Raw genomic sequence first — 6,613 nt, 5'->3', positions numbered from 1 at the left:
AAAAAGGAGAGGTGGTTTGCGCAAGCATTTGATTTTTTTAAAGGCGTCACCCCTTTACGAAATTCCTGGACCCGCCCCTATAATGCAATCGCGGATCGAGAGGGGATGCATTCCTCTGGTGCCTTCTTTCATTTTTTTTTTTCAAACAACAGAAATAAAAAGAAAAAAATGGGGGGCGTGGCAGTTCTAATTTGGTAAAGGCGGCTCCCCTTTACGAAACTCCTGGATCCGCCCAGCCTGTGACGCGTTATGACATTTGCAGTATGTTTGGAAATTTCGACATTTTTGTGGTCGACGTCTTATGACATTTGTGCCACATAATGGTTAATCCAATTTTTACATTTGCGGTTGGCGCAATCGCGGATCGAGAGGGGGCGCATCCCCCGCTGGTGCCCCTTCGCTATGTTTTGTTAACGCAACAGAAATAGAAATGAGAAAAATGGAGGGGGGGGGGGTCTCGCCAGCCTTTGATTTTGTAAAGGCGACTCTCCTTTACGGAATTCCTGGATCCGCCCCTATAATGCAAGCAATGAGTTTTTATATTTGTGGTTGACGCAATCATGAAACGAGAGGGGGCACTTCCCCCTCTGGTGCCCCCTCACTATATTATGTTAAAACAACAGAAATAAGAATAAGATAATCGGGGGGGTGGAGTTAAAGACGCCCATCCCCTTTACAAAATTCCTGGATCCACCCCTGTGACGCGTTATGACATTTGCAGTTAGTTTGAAAATTCTGACATTTGAGGTTGACGCAATCGCGGATTGAGAGGGGGCGCATCCCCCTTTAGTGCCCCCTCTCTTTATTTCGTCGACACAACAGAAATAAAAAGAAGAAAATGGGGGAGGGAGGAGGGTCGCGCCAGCCTTTGACTTTGTAAAGACGTCTCCCCTTTACGAAATTCCTGGATCCGCCCCTGTAATGTAAGCAATGAGTTTGGTCATTTGTGGTTGACGCAATGATGGATCGAGAGGGGGCGCATCCCCCTCTGGTGCCCCTTTCTTTTCTTTTCTTTTTTGGGTTAAAACAACATAGATAAATAGATACAAATGAGGGGGGTGGGGGGTGTTCGGGAGCCTTTTATTTAGTAAAGCCGCCTCCCCTTTACGGAATTCCTGGATCCGCCCCCGTAATGCAAGCAATGAGTTTTGATATTTGTGGTTGACGCAATCATGGATCGAGAGGGGGCGCTTCCCCCTCTGGTACCCCCTCACTATATTAGGTTAAAAGAACAGAAATAAAAATAAGAAAATGGGGGGAGGGGTTCACGCCAGCCTTTGATTTTTAAAAGGCGCCCCTCCCCTTTACGGAATTCCTGGATCCACCCCTGTGACGCGTTATGACATTTGCAGTTAGTTTGAAAATGTTGACATCTGTGGTCGACGCGTTATGACGTTTGTGGTTAATCCCCGATTTTGACATTTGCGGTTGACGCAATCGCGGATTGAGAGGGGGCGCACCCCCCATTTGTGGCCCCTCTCTTTATTTCGTCAACACAACAGAAATAAAAAGAAGAAAATAGGGGAGGGGGAGGGTCGCGCAAGCCTTTGACTTTGTAAAGACGCCTCCCCTTTACGAAATTCCTGGATCTGCCCCTGTAATGCAAGCAATGAGTTTGGTCATTTGTGGTTGACGCAATGATGGATCGAGAGGGGGCGATCCCCCTCTGGTGCCCCCTTTCTTTTCTTTTCTATTCTTTTTTTTTTTTGTTAAAACAACATAGATAAAAAGAAAAAAAATGGGGGGAGGGGTTCGGGAGCCTTTTATTTTGTGAAGCCGCCTCTTGGAATTCCTGGATCCGCCCCCGTAATGCAAGCAATGAGTTTTGTTGAGAGGGGGCGCATCCCCCTTTAGTGCCCCTCTCTTTATTTCGTCAACACAACAGAAATAAAAAGAAGAAAATGGGGAGGGGGAAGGTCGCGCCAGCCTTTGACTTTTTAAAGACGCCGCCCCTTTACAATATTCCTGGATCCGCCCCTGTAATGCAAGCAATGAGTTTTTCCATTTGTGGTTGACGCAATGACGGATCGAATGGGGGCGCTTCCCCCTCTCGTGCACCCTCACTATATTAGGTTAAACCAACAGAAACAAAAATAAGAAAAGGTGGGTCGCGCCAGCCTTTGATTTTGTAAAGGCGCCCCCCCCCCCCCTTTACGGAATTCCTGGATCCGCCCCGGTGACGCGTTATGACATTTGTGGTCGACGTGTTATGACATTTGTGGTTAATCCAATATTGATATTTGTGGTTGACGCAATCGCGGATTTAGAGGGGGCGCATTCCCCTTTAGTGCCAACTCTCTTTATTTTGTCTACACAACAGAAATAAGAATAAGAAAATGGGGGGGGGGGGCGAGGGTCGCGCCAGCCTTTGATTGTGTAGAGGCGCCTCCCCTTTATGGAATTCCTGGATCCGCCCTTGTGACGCATCATGACATTTGCAGTATATTTGGAAATTCTGACATTTGTCGTCGACGTGTTATGACATTAGTGGTTAATCCGATTTTGACATTTGTCGTCGACGTGTTATGACATTAGTGGTTGATCCGATTTTGACATTTGTCGTCGACGTGTTATGACATTAGTGGATGTTTTGACATTTGTCGTCGACGTGTTATGACATTAGTGGTTGTTACGACATTTGTCGTCGACGTGTTATGACATTAGTGGTTGTTTTGACATTTGTCGTCGACGTGTTTTGACATTAGTGGTTGTTTTGACATTAGTGGGCGATTTTGACGTTAGCAAAGCGTTCAAAGTGTTCCGGCGCGCTTGTTAACATCACTGCCAAACATAGTACGTTCCGAAAGCGGACAGTCACCCCTGGCATGTGTTATAAGTTCAAATGCATCACAATTCGAGCTTCTATATTAGTCGGTATCAGTGCATCAGACGTCGGTTCTGCTTTACCTTCAGCTGACTTTACTTTAAGGATGTATTTTGCAGATGCAGAATTTTCAGTTACCTTTTTTATCAATCTGCACTTTTTATCAATCTGTTGACTCCAAAAGCTGAAGCTGGCGTTTGCTATATCATGTCCCCGTATAATATAAACTAGAGGGACCGTCAAAGGCGGCAGACCCACGCCTTAGCGGCGCTACAGAGTAGTTGCAATACTATACTATGGGGTCAAAACTACAAGGTCACATAGAATTTGCAGGGGTATGTTGATCATTACCAAAATCTAATCGATTCTTCCCAGTGGCCTGACACTTTCCGAACATTCCCTGAAAGTCCTGTTAGTTTCTCAGAACAAAATTAATTGTTTTTGTTCAAGAACAGCAAAATTGCTGAAGTTTGAACTAACGTCACTCCCGCCAAAACACTCTACAATGAAAAAGAGTGCGAAGCGGTGATCTTGACATATTATAATCGTGCTGTGTCGAAATTTCTCCCAGTGAGATAGTGCACTACGAAATGGAACCGAACATAGTTTTCCGTGATTGGGGAATTGAGGAAAAAAAAATAAAAGAATCAATATAAATATGGAAAATCACCAAATACGGGCCATTTCGTGACGACGGAAAGCGAACTTTCAAAAATTTTCACAATTCTGAAGGACTAGGCCCTTAAATAAACGTAAATTTCGGAATTTCAGCAGCGAAGTCCGTCGTCTGGGAGTTGTGTTTTCGTATGGTAGATGAAAATCGCAAAGTAAGAATTGAAAAAGTGTTCGGAGTGGTCACCCCATGGGCTCAAAACTACAAGGTAACACAGCATGTAATCGATTCTTTCCTGTCACTAACCAAACATTCCCTGAACATTTGGTGCAAATCCGTTCACCCGTCTTGTACACACACAAATAAAATACAAACAAACAAACAAACAAACAAACAAACGGAACCCTTTACATAACCCCCTGCCGATTTTCATCGGCGTGGGTAATTACATTTAATAAATGAGATATTGTGGTCTTGAAATCCGAAACTCGCTATCTCTTGACAGTATTAATTCTTGTATTTCGTATACAAATATGAAATCCCTGCTCTCTGGGTGAAGGTCGAGATCAAACGAGAAGAAACATTGACTGATTGAAAGCAAGTAATAAATTATAAAATAAATAAACAAAAAGATAAACGCCCATGCGTTATGAAGTAACATAGTCAATGTTTCTTATTATCAAAGAGAAAGAAACGCTTCGATAATCACACGAAAATACATCAGTAAAACCGAACTCATCCTAGTTTTCGTTGATCACGCCAGTCGCAATTTATAGCATTTTAATTCCTAACTCTTTACAGCGGTGTGGGTACAGTAGGCTACAGTCTTGCATTGGTGGCTTATTGAGAGAGAGAGAGAGAGAGAGAGAGAGAGAGAGATCAATGACATAGTGTCTCCTCTCGAGATAAGTCTATAGAAGGGATTGTGAAAAAATTCAAAAATACTATATGAATTCTAAGGCTATGATTTGCATTGTGGCTAATTTGAAAATGAAAATATCCGTTGACCGATTTAATAGAGACTATAAACTTTGGATATAATATTCAAATTCACTCATTATCAAAGTGTAATTGAAGACCTGAATATAAGAACGACCCAAGTCCAATTTTTGGCCAAATTCAGTTTGACATGGGAAATTGTTGCTTATGCATGGACTCATCTTGTGTATAAATGATAAATCCTAATTACCCCCGGAAGTGCCTGAAATTAATGAGTTAAATCTTTTATGAATGTAAGAATGAAGGACTTGGGTCATTCTTACATTCATATTATAGCGCCCTCTCTCATCCTTCTCTCATCTCTATGGCAGAATATCATGTATATGAATCAAAGAACGACTCAAGTCCATATGATTCAAAGAACGACCCAAGTCCATCACACAAAATGGCCTCTCCACAATTAATGTAAATGTTAATTGTCATAATGATATATGTTCACATTTGTATATACAGTGTTGCCTTCCCATCACAGTTGAATAGAATATTATTGGACAAATAAAAAAGATATGAAGTTTTTTTTAAGTTTACTCGAAATGGTCTTCCATGGACTTGGGTCGTTCTTATATTCAGATACTCAATTTTCACAACGTATCTAACTTAAGCCCATTATACCTGTACTTTACCTAACCTAAATCAAAACCGAACTATAAAAGTGGATTAAGTGAAAGCAGCAATAATAGAAGAGCACATCGGTGAATATTTGAGGACATTCTTACAATCTTTTCAAAAGTTATCAATCTTTTAAAATTTCTCTGCAGTCAAGGAGACTATTACACTTGATCATGTCTTTATGGACAATTTAAAGAAAATACATTGTAGGTATTCATTTTCACTTTTCTAGCTCAGTGAAAGAACACTAAACTTGTCTTGCCTCTTTCAGAAACAAGTCGATGGAATGTGTAATTTTCATGGAAAATGAAATGTCGTTTATAAAATTTTCCTTATATTTTCTTTACATTGTCCACACTGAATTTACTTCAAAACCCATATATGATTTAAAAGAACAAAAAACCTTTTTGCTTCACAATTTTTTTCGTGTCTGAAAAAAAAAAATCGATCTGTAACCTTTAGCAATCTTGCTTTGATAAAGTACTGTTAAATACTTGTTCGAATATTTTAATACACCTGCTTTGGACATTAAAACTCTCAAGTCATATTATCATTGCATCTGTTTTGAACACTGAAATCTTACTTTATGTTATCCTTATGTTTCTATAGTCTGGAGACGGGTCAACTGCTCTTCACCTTGCTTGCATGAGTAGACACTGGGCATGTGCCTACGAGCTTCTGAAGGCTGGGGCAAAAGTTGGCGAAAACACGGAAGAGGGATTGACGGCTCTTCATATCGCGGTTGAAAGGTAATCTCTGCCGTGCAGTATGCATCTCGCGTCTCACCAATAAAATCGATCACTCCTGTTATATTCTCATTTAAGATAGCTGCTCAACTTTATTGCTTGAGAGAAAAATCAGATAAACATAATCTTGAATTACTTCGAATGAATTAATTACCAGTGCGAAAGGGTTTGGTATAAACTTTAAGTCTTTTTGTCCGGTAACATATGTGCATACCTTCCTGTGATGGTTAGTACAATACATACTCTCCTTTTAGGTGTGGCAGTGTCGTAACGTGGGAAAAGAAAAAAAAATCGTTTAATTTCATTTTGCTGGAGAGATACATCCGATAAGAATAATATTTTAACTGCATAGAGGTTCATTTTGGTGTCTTATGAGACTTTCTCCTTCTAAGGATCTGCAAGCTTCGTCAGATCTTCTTGTGGTAACAAGGTTCTCTCACCACCTGGCGAGAGTCTTACAAAATGGGATTGTAAATTACATATTAAAGAGAGTGTATAGCCCCAGCTATGGGTTCCTGTTCATCGTTATCCCTTGTTCCTTTCGAATGTAGGTTTTTTTTTTTTGTTTTTTTTTTACCCAATAGGGTATTTATTGCCTCCATAGTTCAACATTAAATTTTTATATCTCATGACAAAGAGTGGAAAACGAAAATACACTGAACTTCAAAAGACATTCTTGAGATTTAGAAAAAAAAATCACAAACTATTTACACAATGTAAATCATTTGCTTTGGTTAATGATGTGTTTTCTTACTCTTCAAATCTTCTTCAATTCTTTTCCAGATTTCTCTTTATCTATAAATACACCAAAAGGCAGTTGTC

The sequence above is a fragment of the Diadema setosum genome, chromosome 6, assembly GCF_964275005.1.
Source record: "Diadema setosum chromosome 6, eeDiaSeto1, whole genome shotgun sequence".
NCBI classification, from domain to species: Eukaryota; Metazoa; Echinodermata; class Echinoidea; order Diadematoida; family Diadematidae; genus Diadema; species Diadema setosum.
Note: the sequence above shows the minus strand (reverse complement) of the source record.